Source organism: Dipodomys ordii, unplaced genomic scaffold (genome assembly GCF_000151885.1).
Source record: "Dipodomys ordii isolate 6190 unplaced genomic scaffold, Dord_2.0 Scaffold188, whole genome shotgun sequence".
Classification (NCBI taxonomy): domain Eukaryota; kingdom Metazoa; phylum Chordata; class Mammalia; order Rodentia; family Heteromyidae; genus Dipodomys; species Dipodomys ordii.
In genome coordinates, this window is record NW_012267404.1 from 1,309,450 (window position 1) to 1,324,261 (window position 14,812).

At 42.6% G+C, this 14,812-nt stretch overlaps 1 protein-coding gene across 3 annotated transcripts in view; it reads right to left on the reverse strand.

Moving 5' to 3' along the window:
- The window catches only part of Ide (insulin-degrading enzyme), a 95,392-nt gene that overhangs the window by 67,272 nt on the left and 13,308 nt on the right, over window positions 1-14,812 (reverse strand). The window contains exon 1 of one of the 3 annotated variants that reach the window (XM_013034366.1): window positions 6,048-6,071. The exons of the other annotated variants lie outside the window; for them this stretch is intronic. The gene's annotated coding sequence lies outside the window, so the exon portion shown is untranslated. Of the gene's footprint in view, window positions 1-6,047; window positions 6,072-14,812 lie in introns of those variants that run through there. 3 annotated transcript variants of the gene reach the window in all.

The window sequence follows — 14,812 nt, forward strand, 5'->3', positions numbered from 1 at the left end:
AAGCTCCATCTGTATGTAGCCCAGAAAATGCCTAAACATGCCCTCAGCTAGGATGTACTAGAGGGAGAAAATGGGTGAGGTTTCTACTGAGGGGTTTCACCAGAAAGGAACAAAAGCCAAACATTATTTGCTCCATCACCATCATTGACCCACAACTCCCTCGATTGTTCTACCCTGCTAGTCTAACTTAGGGGCAACCAAAGGGTTACAAATCGTTAAAATATAGTAGAATGGTGATGACAACAACTATGACAATGATGATGATAGTGAAGATGATGCTCTAAAACTTGCATCTAATCCAGAATCGTTGAGAAGATACAATATAGCTCACTGTAGCAGTAAAACCGTCTTAGATTATTAGAGGTTTAAAAAATCATGATAGCCAGGCAGTGGTAGCTCAAGCCTGTAATCCTGGCTACTCAGGAGGCTGAGATCTGAAGATCCTACCTAGTCCAAAGCCAGACCAGGCAGAAAAGTCTGTGAGACTCTTATGTCCAATTAACTGTCAAAAAGCTGTAAATGGTGCTATGCCTCAAAGTAGAATACTATTCTGGAGCACAAAAGCACAGGGACAGCAACTAAGCCCTGAGTTCAAGACCCAGGACCACCACCAACCCCCAATTAAAAAAAAATCATTGTATAAGGATAGCCACCTCAATTTATAAGCTATATTCTGCCTCTTTTCAAGGATTAGATTTCACTTGTCTACCCTTCAATTTTCTCATACAATTAAAACACACACACACACATACAAAAAAATTTAAATGGTAAAATAGAGAGAGAGTAGGATGCAGGTAGACAGAAAGCACAAGATTGAGAGCTCCTGGTCCAGTAAGAACCATTTATAAATGCCCAGAGGCTAACTAGTGATGGCTTTAACTTATTTGGACACTGAAACTGTGTCTGATCAATATTCCTGGTATGACTGAGAAAGAAGAGGTATGTGCGTTCTGGAAGCCACACGCAAAAATAAGTGAAAGTACTTTTAAACCTTTGTAGTCAGGATTAAGAAGAACTAGCTAAATTTTATATTGTAACAATGCTCCCAGTCAAATATCCTAACAAAAGAAACAGTAAAACAGGTAAAAGAAACAGTAAAAACGTTTTCAAACAAGACCCATTCCCAGTCATCTTCATTCAGTAGGTGGTCTGGCTTTACCTGGAGCCTATGTAGCACCACTTTCTACACAGATTTGGTCCTTACCTCCTGGTGAACTGATGGCAAGGGCTGGGAACTCCTCTAATGAGGAACTTACCTGTCTGTGCACTTATATATGCACACTCAGGAGATCACATGACTGCCTGTTTCTCAATAGCATAAGGCTTCAAGACTAAAGCCGGGAGCTAGTGGCTCACACCTGTAATCCTAGCTACTCAGGAGGCTGAGAGCTGAGGATCATGGTTCAAAGCCAGCCTGGGCGGGAAAGTCCGTGAGTCTCTTATCTCCTATAAACCACTCGAAAACTGGGAAGTGGCATTGTGGCTCAAGCAAATGTTCTCCAATAAGCAAACATTCTGACATTTTAGCTGACAAGTGCTAACTCAAATGCATTCTCAGATATTTATTCGATATTTTTAACTTGTCAAAGACAAAATTTTAGAAGCAATAGTTTCTTTCAATTTTTAGAGATGTTATCATACATTGGAAACTTCCTAAAATACAGAACTGTCAGTTTTCAGCATTATGATAACTGAAGAGATGTTTAGTTATTACAACATATTTTGATACTGTCCAGAATTTGAGACAATGGCTATTCTCACAGGAAATAAAAGCTGGAAGAGTCATTTTATGCTATGCAGTCCTTTGAAGTTCAAGGGCTAGAGTCAGATTCTACACTGTAACAAAATCTCTAGGTGGGCTAATCTCAATTTACCTATAAGAAACAAGCTCAGGGGTTGGGGATTTACCTCAGTGGAAGAGTGCTTGCCTGGCCAGTGCAAGGCCCTGAGTTCAGTCCTCAGCTCTGGAGGAAAAAAAAGCTATAAAAGAAACAAGCTCAGGGATGGGAAGGTGGCTCAGTGGCAGAGTGCTTGCCTGGCATGCATGAGACCTTGGGTTCGATTCCTCAGCACCACATAGGCAGAAAAAGCCAGAAGTGGCGATATGGCTCAAGTGGTAGGTGCCATGACTGGCCAAAACCAACAACAACAACAAACCAACAACAACAAAAAAGAAACAAGCTCAGAGCTGGACACTGGTGGGTTGTTCACACCAGTAAATCTAGCTACTCAGGAGGCTGAGGTTTGAGGATTGTGGTCTAAAGCCAGCCCAGGCAAAGTAGTCTGTGGGACTCTTACCTCCAATTAACCACAAGAAAACCAGAAGTGGCACTGTGGCTTAAGTGGTAGAGCATTAGCCTTGAGCAAAAGAGCTCAGGGGCAACACCAAGGCCCTGAGTTCAAGCCCCATAACTGGAAAAAAAAAAAAAAAAGCTTAGGTCATTTGTCCCAAACCATTCCATCACAAATTACAATTACAACTACAACTCTTATGCTCATTCTCACCCCCCCCCCACCATAGCCACACAAAAAACTGAAGTAGCACTAATATACAAAGATAAGTGTCCTAGAGCCCTAACCCTAAAGGAACCAGACGAGTAAAAAGAACTTATCATGTAAACTGGCAATAAAGCTGTCCAGTGGGCACTAAGGGTTTAATGAAAGGGGTGATAAGAAGCATACTAAATACAAGACAAGGGACAAAGTAGAAAGGAATGCCTGAACAAGGCCTGCTAAGAAAGAAAAAAAAAAAAAACAGAGGAGCTTATTATCAGCGGAACAACAACCAGAATCTCCACTGATAACTCAAGCACTAGGCTTAGGGCTATAGCTCAGAGGCAGAGCTCATTCTGTGCATGTGTGAGCCTCCATCCCTAGCACCACATGCACTCACACATACACATTCACAGACTAAGATATATAGAGGCTTAAATGTCAAATTGACAACAAATTCCCAAATAAAAGGTCATTTCCAAATTCCCATGCAAATCTGATGATGCAAATGGCCTTTTATTCAGATGACCTTTTACAATCCTTTGTTTCACAGCCTATTTAATAACAGATTGAGAAATTTTACTTTGACTTTTAATCCCTACCCACTGCCCCCATCAAATGCACTCTACAAATTTAAAGATAGACAATTTAGAAATGATAACCAAGGGCTGGGAAGGTGGCTCAGTGGTAGAGCGCTTGCCTTGCAAGCATGAGGCCCTAGGTTCAATTCCTCAGCACCACACAAGCAGAAAACGCTGGAAGTGGTGCTGTGGCTCAAGTGGTAGAACACTAGCCTTGAGCTGAAGAGCTCAGGGACAGAGCCCAGGCCCAGAATTCAGGCCCAACAACCACCACCACCACCAACAACAAAAAGAAATGATAACCTATAAATGAGACCAGGTAAGTGATGATGTCAACAGTCAAATTTACATATCAAAACATTCTTCTCAGCCCCAGTACATTTGGCTCATACCTGTAACCAAAGGTGCTCAGAAGGCTGAGGTCTGAGATCAGTTTACATCCAGCCTGGATAGAAAAGTCCTGAGATTCTTATCTCCAATTAACCAGCAATATAGCTGAACTCAAATTGACTCAAGTAACATAGCTCCAGTCATAAATGAAAAAAGCTGAGCAAAAGTGTGAGGTTCTGAGTTCAAGCTCTAGTACTGGCACTGTAAAATGTACAATCAGAAACATAACAAAGTTATTGATTACTAAAAATGGGGCCAAATATTAAAAGCAGAACCCCTCTGTAGAGAGAAACTCCATGTCCAATGGCCACTAGTCAGCCTAAGCCTTTTCCATCCTTGCTAAAAAGCAAAAGAACATCTCTCCACTCAAGTTTACTAAGCTGGCAGCTTTGCAGTTTACCACAAACTTGCTGAAGGCCACTGACAACCTTGAGGTTTATCACCAGCTATACTGAGTTGCTGTATTAGTCAGGAGCTTATAGTAAAAATCATTTCTGTAAAATAGACTACCCATACCCAAGGATATGTTCTGACTTTTGTCATCAAGTATCCTTAGTATGGATAGTATTGGTCATGCTGACCAGCTCAAGACTATGCCTTGCTTCTACTTCTGCAACTCAAGGCTATGTTTTGCTTCTGTAAATCTGCTTGCTTGCCTTGACAAACCCCCACCCCTACGTGTGGTTTTTCCTTTAAAAGACCCTCATGGGAAAAAGACCTCATTGCATCCCACTACTCAAATAGTGGGGTATAGTCACCGCGTGACTATTAAAAAGACTCCCAGGCCTGTTTAACTGAGTCGGTGGCCTTATTTTCAGATTTGGGATATTTCAGCACAAAATATCATTTTATTATTATTTTTTATTATTGTTTAATCTTATTTTATTTTAAAAAGGAGCTTATTATGGGCTTGGAACATGGCGTAGTGGTGGAGTATTTCCTTAGCATGCATGAAGCCCTGGGTTTGATTACACATAAACAGAAAAAGCTAGAAGTGGTTCTGTGGTTCAAATGATAGAGTGCTAGCCTTGAGCAAAAGAAGCTTGGGGACAGTGCCCAGGCCCTGAGTTCAAGCCCCAGCACTGGCAAAAAACAAAACAAAACAAAAAGTTTATTTTAAAAGGAAAGAAAACACCAGGCGCTGGTGGCTCACGCCTGTAATCCTAGCTACTCAGGAGGCTGAGATCTGAGGATCGTGGTTCAAAGCCAGCCCGGGCAGGAGAAACCGTGAGACTCCTATCTCCAATAAACCACCAGAAAACCGGAAATGGCGCTGTAGCTCAAGTGGTAGAGTGCTCGCCTTGAGCTGAAGAGCTGAGGGACAGCGCCCAGGCCCAGAGTTCAAGCCCCACGACCGACAAAAAAAAAAAAAAAGGAAAGAAAACAACAACAAAATTACCCAAAACTTTAAATGAATTAGGGTGATTGCATTTTCAATGAATCCTGTAGCAGTATCATTTTAAATATCAATCCTTGGCACATATGTTTTAATTCTCCTGCATGCTTATCAATAGCTGTAAATTCCCAAAACGACAGGGTTAGAAAGGAATACTTCCTGGAGATTTTATAAAGATTTAAGCAAATGAACCAAGTTTCTACTTTATATCTTTATCATCTATAGTCAGAGAAGGCTTCTTACAGGTGTGATTTGAGGACAAGGTCTTTCAGAAGTAAGCTCTGCAAAGTCTCAGGCTGTCAGAAACAGAGAATGTCAGCACACAAAAACTAATCCTAAAAATCACTCCTGTCTTTTTAACCACGTCTTACGCACTATAAATTGTTCATTGAAACTTCCCATTTTCCCTAAGTGATGGCTCTCAGCAGCTGCAAGGGTCATCCTCCTCAACCCAAAGAAGAACAAAGGCCCAGTGATTAAGTGACTCGCCCAACTGCAGTCAGGCACAGTTGATTTGTGGTAAAGCTGGAAGGACAGAGAAAGAGGAAGCGTGGGAAGGGGAGGAGCAGAGGTGGTGCTTAAGGCTTTCTACTTCAGCTCCTGGTTACCACCCTCCCACCCTTCCCACCCCATTCTCCGTCCTCACAACACCACATAACAAAAAGACAAAAATCAAAGTGAGTCTAAGCAAATGCTCCAAGAGAATCTTTCAGTGCTTTCCTCCTTCTTCCCCATATAAAACAAGCATAGATGGTAGAAGATCTGTAAAAATACATCTGTCAAAAACATCCCTGAGAGGAAACTTTATCTCACTATATATACTGTACATTAAAAAGAGAAGTGTATGGTAGGAATCAATGCACAAGCCAGACACAGATGGCTCTTGCCTATAATCCTAGCTACTCAGGAGGTTGAGATCTGAGGATCCAAGATCGAAGCTAGCCCAGGCATAGTTCTTGAGTTTACATAAAGTACCTGAATATGTCAAATTATGCTTTCAGGTCTGGAGGGTCATTTCCTTTGGGGAAAGGGGGGCAGCAGTGATTAGAAGGGAGAAGGAGGAGGAGGGTTTGTTCTATGGTCATATGCTAATTATATAGATATGTTGCTTTTTCCCATGTGTTGAAATAACCCCCCCTTCTCTCTCTCTCTTTGCTCTCACCATTGCATATGAAGTGTTTAAGTACCTTTTGTTTATTGGTCTTCTCTTTGCCACCACCTCCTCCATTTCCCCAATGAAAGCCATGTCAGATTCATCACTGGGTTGACCGCTTCATCTTTTTATTTTTAATGGAAGGTATACTGCAGTCGTAAAGCAATAAGATTTTAGATGAATACTATGGAACTTTGCTTTTGGCTAAAGAATAGTGAGTTGGACTGTCATCAAAATCATAGAAGGTTTTAGTTAAAAATGATTGCTTCTGGGGCTGGGAAGGTAGCTCAGTGGTAGAGCGCTTGCCTTGCATGCCTGAGGACCTGGGTTCGATTCCTCAGCACCACATAAGCAAAAAGAAAGAAGCCGGAAGTGGCGCTGTGGCTCAAGTGGTAGAGTGCTAGCCTTGAGCTGAAGAGCTGAGGGACAGCGCCCAGGCCCAGAGTTCAAGCCCCACGACCGGACCCAAAAAAAAAAAAAATGAGTGCTTCTTTCTCTGCCCTAACTTAAAAAAAAATCAGTTGTCATCTAATATGAGTTTATATAAATCTATATACATACATGTAAGAATCTTAAAAAAAAATTATGATTCTAAATTTCCACCAATGAAGCAGGTAGGAGATAAAGATAAATTCTGAATCGTTACTAAAATTCTTCATGTTTTTTACCGTGGGTCATGGAAGGGAATGGGTTACCTGGTCTTGTTTGTGAGTGTGGGTTTTCTTTTTTATTTCATCACTTGTTATCTCAAAAAGACTTGGAGTCAGTGATCCTTTTATCCTGCTCCCGTCCTTAAGGAACTTAAAAAGAAAAAACAGGGGCTGCCAAAAATGAAATCACAATTTCATATTTCATTCTTTTTAATGGTTCATATTTTTTAAATATATATGTATCCTGTTTTTTGGATAGAATTTTACCAAGAATCAAAAAAAGACACCTTAGAATTTAAATGACAAGATAAATCTACATATTACTGTGGATTTCTTCTCAAACTGACAATGTTTAGGTTTTAAAGAAATAAAGTTCCAGTTAATGTGAAGCTCAAAAAAAAAAAGAAAAGAAAACAAGTCATGCTAGATTACTAGTATTTCAATAATAAGTTACAGAAGACAGTTTTTGAAATAACATAAAACAGTAAAATAAAAAGGGATGATAAAAGAATTATTGATATTATACTCATCACCAAAAGTTATCAAGAGAAATACTTGAAGTAGGAAGTAGCTTCTAATCTGAGAAGGCTAAGATATAATTGCCTAATTAGAGTGATAATTACCTAAACCTTCTTGGGTGTGTCGTGAGACAATTATTTTGGCTTATGTTATCTTGGCCATAATAGAGGAACCAAGTAAAAACAGTATGATTCAACCAAGCCACAAACATATGCTAAATATTTTTTTTGTGTACATGCCAGTACTGAGGCTTGAACTCAGGCCCAGAGGAGCTTCACTGCTTGAGTTACAGCTTCACTTCCAGCATTTTAGTGAATAACTGGAGATAAGAGTCTCATGGACTCTACTGTCTGGGCTGGCTTCAAACTTTGATCCTCAGATCTCAGCCTCCTGAGTAGCTAGGATTACAGACAAGAGACTTCAACACCTGGCCTTATATATTCAATATTTTAATTCAAGTTTTTATTCACAATGATTTGAAAACTTTTAGCAATTACTTACTTTAGACCCCACTGAAAATTTTTAAATGAAACTTGACAGTCTCAGAAACCAACTAAAAGTAGCAAGCACTAAATACAATAAAAATAGAAGTGAAATTCTTAAATTTTGGGTAAATTCTCTCCTTAACAATAATCAACATTTATGTCAAACAATCCAGATTTGAATTAGACAGATCTGGAAGTAGAGGTATGACTCAAGTGGTAGAGCACCAGTCTTGGAGCAGAGAAACACAAGGAAGAGTGCAAGGCTGAGTTCAAGCCCTAGTACTGGTGCACATGTACACATACACATGAGAAAAAAATCTTAACAGAATTATTTCAAAACAAAAAGACTATACCATACATAGTTAGTATTTCTTGAACCTCAGATTTAATATTCCCACATGGCTATCTTCATTTTGGATGCTCCATGAACACAGAACGGCAAAGACAGCTTAAAGACTGCTGTCATGGTTCCAAAAGATAACTCAGACCACAGTCTTCTAACAAATAATCTCAAAAGAATTTTCTAAGGAAAGCAAATCATTACTACTCATTTCCACTTGAAGGCTCATTTGTTTTCTGTCAGAACCAGAGGGTATATAATCTGGAAACCTTAGATAATGCTGGGTTAGTGTGATGCTTCGAGCCTACTGAGAGGTACTGACTACTTTGAGTTTAGTAGTTACATTTCACCTTTAACAAATGATCTCTTTGCTCCTCAGATACAGGAGACCAATGGACTCTTGGTCAAACTAGATAGTCTCAAGTTTTGGGTTTGTTTTTGTTGTTGTTGTTTTTTGTTTCTGTCAGTCGTGGGGCTTGAGCTCTGGGCCTGGGACACAGTTCCTGAGCTCTTCACCTCAAGGTGAGTGCTTTACCACTGAAGCCACAGCACTACTTCTGGCTTTTTACTGAGGAATTGAACCCAGCGCTTCATGCATGCTAGGCAAGCATTCTACCACTAAGCCACATTCTCAGCCCTAAACCATTTCAGTTTGTAATTCAGGAATCAGATAAAATGTTCCCTGGGTCTATTATATTGATGGGGGAGAGGACAGGGAGGGGTCCCTAAAGTTGCATCCAATTTGGGCAGCCTTCACAGGGCTTCTATAAAATATGCTCATAGTGCCTGGTACACAATACATCCACAAATGGAAGTATTATCATTACCATCACCATCACCACCATCATCATCATGGTCCTATGGAGTCCTATGGAGTGAGATAAAAATAGGCCACCTCAATAACCTCCATGGCATTAACACATACTCATGCAAATTCCAGTTGTACATTGTCATATCCAGAGGTGAAAAACACTTATTGGGTGGATTGGTAATAATATGGTACTTTGTAAGACTATGAGGAAAACAGGTCATTAATTATCCCTTCATAATTGCTATTGGTAAGGCAACAGTTTACAATCAGTAGTTCTCAACAGGTGACAATTTTACTTCCTCCTCGGGGACATGTGGCAATTTCAGCAGGCATTTGTGTGTGTGTGTGTGTGTGTGTGTGTGTGTGTGTGTGCACATGCGCACACATGCCAGTGCTAGGATTTCAACTCAGGGCCAAGGTCCTGTGCCTAAGCTTTCTCTCTCAAAAGCTATCATTCTACATTCTACCGCTTGAACCATTGCCCCACTTCCAGCTTTTTGGGTGGTTAACTGAAGGTAAGAGTCTCATGGACTTCCCCACATAGGCTGGCTTACAATCCTGATACTCAGATCTCAGCCTCCTGAGTAGCTAGGATTGCAGGCATAAACCACTGATGCCCATCTCCAGGCATTCTTATATTTTTATTTATTTGTTTCATTTTTACTTATTTATTTTGTCTTGCCAGTCCTGGGGCTTGAACTCAGGGCCTGGGGCACTGAATTTCAGCTCTTCAGCTCAAGGTGAGTGCTCTACCACTTGAGCCACAGCTCCAGTTCTGGTTTTATGGTGGTTAATTGGGGATAAGGGTCTCACGGACTTTCCTGCCCAGCCTGGCTTTGAACCACAATCCTCAGATCTCAGCCTCCTGAGTAGCTAGGATTACAGGCTTGAGCCAGTGGCAGCATTTTTAAATAGTACTAAATGAAGGTTGATCTAGACATGTAGTGAGCAGAGAAAGGCCACAGATCCTGACAAGGATTCTATAATGTACACAACAGCCCTAAACAAAGAATTATCTGGCCCAAGTAATGTCAATAATACTGAGGATGAAAGGCCCCAGCAAAAAGCAAAAAAACAAAAAAATAAAGTCTGGCCAGGTGCCTGTGGCTCATGCCTGTAATCCTAGCTACTCAGGAGGCTGAGATCTGAGGACTGCTGTTGAAAGCCAGCCCAGCAGGAAAGTCCGTGAGATTCTTATCTCCAATTCACTACCAGAAAACCAGAAGTGGCCCTATGGCTCAAGTAGAGTGTTAGCTTTGATCTGAAGAGCTGAGGGACAGAGGTCAAGTCCTGTGACCTCCAAAAAATAAAATAAAATAAAAAACAAAGTCTGGGGTTGGGAAGGTGGCTCAGTGGTAGAGCGCTTGCCTTGCATGCCTGAGGCCCTTGGTTCGATTCCTCAGCACCACATAAGCAAAAAGAAAAAAAGCCGGAAGTGGCACTGTGGCTCAAGTGGTAGAGTGCTAGCCTTGAGCTGAAGAGCTGAGGGCCAGCGCCCAGGCCCAGAGTTCAGGCCCCATGACCGGACCCAAAAAAAAAAAAAAAAACAAAGTCTGTGGAATACAGAATTGCAAAGTACAGGACAGAAGTGGGGTGAGAGGAATGATGGAAGCCATGACTGATCAAGATGCATTATTACACATAATAAGCACATTAAATTGAAACTCCTATTTGAAGCTAATAATAAAAAGAGGGTGGAGCCAGATGCCAGTGGCTTATACTTGTAATCTTTGTTACTCAAGAGGCTGAGATCTGAAGATTGCGGTTCAAAGCCAACCCTGGCAGACAAGTCTGTGAGACTCTTATCTTCAATTAACCACAAAAAGCCAGAAGTGAACTTGTGACTCAAGTGCTAGAAGTGGTAGAGCACTGGCCTTGAGCACAAAAGCTCAGGGAGGGGACTCAGGCCCTAGAGTTCAAGCCACAGTACAAACAAAAGAAAGAAGTGGGGAAAAACCGCAAAGTAGCAGCACCTGCAAAGCAAGGTGACAGATGTCTAGGTGTCCCAAGTGGTTGCCAGAGACTGCTCCGCTACTTCTAGGTCCCCCAAATTTTCAGACAACTCCATATAGTCCCATACAGAGCTTTATTTCATTGGTGCTCTACCACTTAGGTGAACAGAGGTCTACTTTTTAAATGAACTGATTTTATACATCTTTCTTGGGAGGTTAGACTAGGTTAGAGGTGGTAGCAGACACTTGCAACCCTAGCTGATGTAGAAGGATCACGAGTTCAAGACCAGCCGGGCGCCGGTGGCTCATGCTTGTAATCCTAGCAACTCAGGAGGCTGAGATCTGAGGATCGCAGTTCAAAGTCAGCCCAGACAGAAAAGTCTGTGAAATTCTTATCTCCAATAAACCACCAGAAAACCGGAAGTGGCGCTGTAGCTCAAATGGTAGAGTGCTAGCCTTGAGCTGAAGAGCTGAGGGACAGCGCTCAGGCCCAGAGTTCAAACTTCATGACCAAAAAAAAAAAAAAAAATTTCAAGACCAGACTGGGTTAACAGTGAGACCCTACCTCAGAAAAAGAGGGTCAAGGGAGATATAAATATTAGACTAGAAGATGGATGCACCAATAATGGCAGAAGTGCTATAGTGTAACAGGTTATTCCAGGCTCTCATGCAAGACAAACACTGGTTAAACATCAGTAAACACACTATCATGACCTCTATGGACATCTTTGTTGAAACATTCTTCCTACTAAGTATAACAGGTTGATTAACTTCTTGAAAATTTGAATATGTGGGAGTAATTGATCCAGATTACCAAATGAAATAAATAGCTTACTGACATGATTGGGCAAAAAAGGATACCTCCCCCACAAATCTGAATATGTGGTACCTTTTAATGTTAGTACTCTCTATTCTAAAAGTATGCCCTGGATAGGCACTGGTGGTTCACACCTATAATCCTAGTTGCTCAGGAAGCTGAGATCTGAGGATTGCAGTTCAAAGCCAGTCAGGGCAATAAAGTCCATGAGACTCTTATCTCCAATTAACCACCAGAAAACCAGAAATGGAGCTGTGGCTCAAAGAATTAACTTTGAGCAAAAGAGCTTAGGGACAGTGCCCAGGCCCAGAGTTTAAGCCCCATGAGCAACAAATACAAAACAAAAAACTAGGGGCTGGGAAGGTGGCTCAGTGGTAGAGCGCTTGCCTTGCATGCATGAGGCCCTGGGTTCGATTCCTCAGCACCACAATAAGCAAAAAGAAAAAAGCCGGAAGTGGCACTGTGGCTCAAGTGGTAGAGTGCTAGCTTGAGCTGAAGAGCTGAGGGACAGCACCCAGACCCAGAGTTCAGGGCCCACGACCGGACCTCCCCCCGCCAAAAAAAAACAACACTGTGCCCTGATTCCTTTAATTGAACCTGAATATTCCATAATATCCTCAGTCACTCATTTTTATGATTTTCAGCTTTCTAGATAGTTGATCTCATTCATCATGCTTTGAATCTTAGTAATTTCCTTCTCTCTCTAAGAATCTTGACTCTGTTTGGCCAACTTATGCCCGGGACTTCATCAATTTAAGTGAACAGCAGTGGGGAAAACCACAAAGTAAATCTAATTACAGTGGAACATAGAAAACCACTTAGTAATATAAAACTTTAAATAGATACTTCCTTTAAAACTACAAACTCTGGGGCTGGTGGAGTGGTTCAAGTGACAGAGTACCTGCCTAGCAAGCACAAGGTCCTGAGTTCAAACCCCAGTAAAATACACACACACATACACACACACACACACACACACACACACACACACACACACACACACACACACACAATGCTAGGGACAAAAGAGAGCTAAACCAGGGCTGGGAAGGTGGCTCAGTGGTAGAGCGCTTGCCTTGCAAGCCTGAGGCCTTGGGTTCAATTCCTCAGCACCACATAAGCAAAAAGAAAAAAGCCGGAAGTGGCACTGTGGCTCAAGTGGTAGAGCACTAGCCTTGAGCTGAAGAGCTGAGGAGCTGAGGGACAGTGCCCAGGCCCAGAGTTCAGGCCCCACAACTGGACCCCCCCCCAAAAAAAGAGAGAGAGCTAAACCTAGCCCACCAGGGATGAATTGAAAATAAAGCATGGTGAAGCATTCTGATGAGAGGACAGGAGGCATCTTGCTGGTACTCACCATACCCACTTATCTTGCAGCTCCCAGTGAAGGGGAAAACTAGTCTCAATGATTTCTCATTTGCATTAGCCCCTCTTAGTAGCACAGCTACCTTCATAGTCTAAACAGCAAACACTAAGTCTTAATAGGTAAATTTCTCTGCTTGAGATCTCTCTTACATCCTGAACACAGCCATCTGGTTTACTTAAAATACTAATTTCATTAGATCACCCCAGCCCATCCCTCTACACCCCCCTCTCTTTCCATACACTCACACACATATTTGAGACAGGCTCTTGCTATTTATCCAGATGTCCTTGAGCTTGAGATCTTGCTGTCTCAGTTTTCCAAGTGCTGGAATTACAGGTGTGTACCACTATGCCCAGTCACTTCAACTCTAAACATTTTTTTTCTTTTGTACCTAGGTTGGGCTTGAACTTGAGATCCTGCTGTCTGCCTCAGCCACCTGAGTGCTAGGACTACAGGTGTGCACCACCATGCCCAGTCACCCCAGTTAAAAACTTTTAATGAATTTTAATATTCAATTATTTAACTGGGAAAAAGATCCCAACTAAAATTTAAGTCCCAGGCTAGCATTATCTACTATTATGATACAGGACTTGATACCTGTCCTCCTTGAGTTCCCAAAAGAAATTCTCTAAAGCTTCAACTAAATCAATCTGTTACTCTCCTCCCAACACACACTACCTGCACATCAGGGCTGGACTACACTCATACTTGCCCAAACACTACCACTTCCGGCATTCTTTCAATAATCTCTCTCTGCCTACCAAGCGCTTCTGCAATGCCATCCGGTCAATTTTCTGATCCTGGTAAAACTCATTCTCCCCCTTTTTTTTTTGTCGGTCATGGGGTTTGAACTCTGGGCCTGAGCACTGGCCCTCAGCTCTACCACTTGAGCCACAGCGCCACTTCCGGCTTTTTCTGCTTATGTGGTGCTGAGGAATCGATCCCAGGGCCTTATGCATGCAAGGCAAACAACTATTGAGCCACCTTCCCAGCCCTGGTCAAACTCATTCTTTTTTTCTTTTGCTGGTCCTGGGGCTCGAACTCAGGGTCTGCACCCTGTCCCTGAACTCCTTTTGCTCAAGGCTAGCACTCTATCACTGGAGCCACAGCGCCACTTCCAGCTTTTTCTCTGATTAATTGAAGATGAGAGTCTCATGGACTTTCCTGCTCGGGCTGGCTTCCATCAGTCTTCTCAGCCTCCCGAGTAGCTAGGATTATAGCCGTGACAACGGGCGCCTGGCTGAAACTCATTGTTTCCAATCGGCTCCGAGCAAGTCCGAAGTCCCTTGGAAGATTGATCACAGAGATAACACAACCTATCACAGCGCACTGAAATTTAATAGGTGCTAAATATTTATCAATTTAAACCAGAAGAGGTTCAAATAATTTACCTAAGCAAGGCTAGATCATGCTTTCGCCCCAGGACTGCAAACTTCTGGTGTCGACACAGAGCAGAGATGTAGTGGAGAAAGCATGCAAAAGCAAGCAAGCAAACAAAACAAACCCCCCAAACCTATGTCCTAAACCTGCTTTTGCCGGAGGGGGAGCCACACAATCTCTCTGGGCCTCGGGTGGTTTGGGGGCGAAGCAAGGGGAGGATCTCCTGGGTACCCTCCGACTTCCAAATGTCCCGCGACGGGAAACCTAACACCGTCCTCGCTACCGCGGCGGCAGCAAACTTTCACAATTCCCAACGCGAGCATTTCCCGGGTCCTGGGAAGTCAGGTCCTGCGGGGCGCGGGAGGGGGAGCCCGTCTCCCCCGACCCTCGGGATGCCTTGACCCATCGGGGGGTCCGGAGCCCGCTTCCGCCTCCAGGGCCCCTTCCTGGGCCAGGCTGAGCGCTCCCATCCCGCGCCCCTG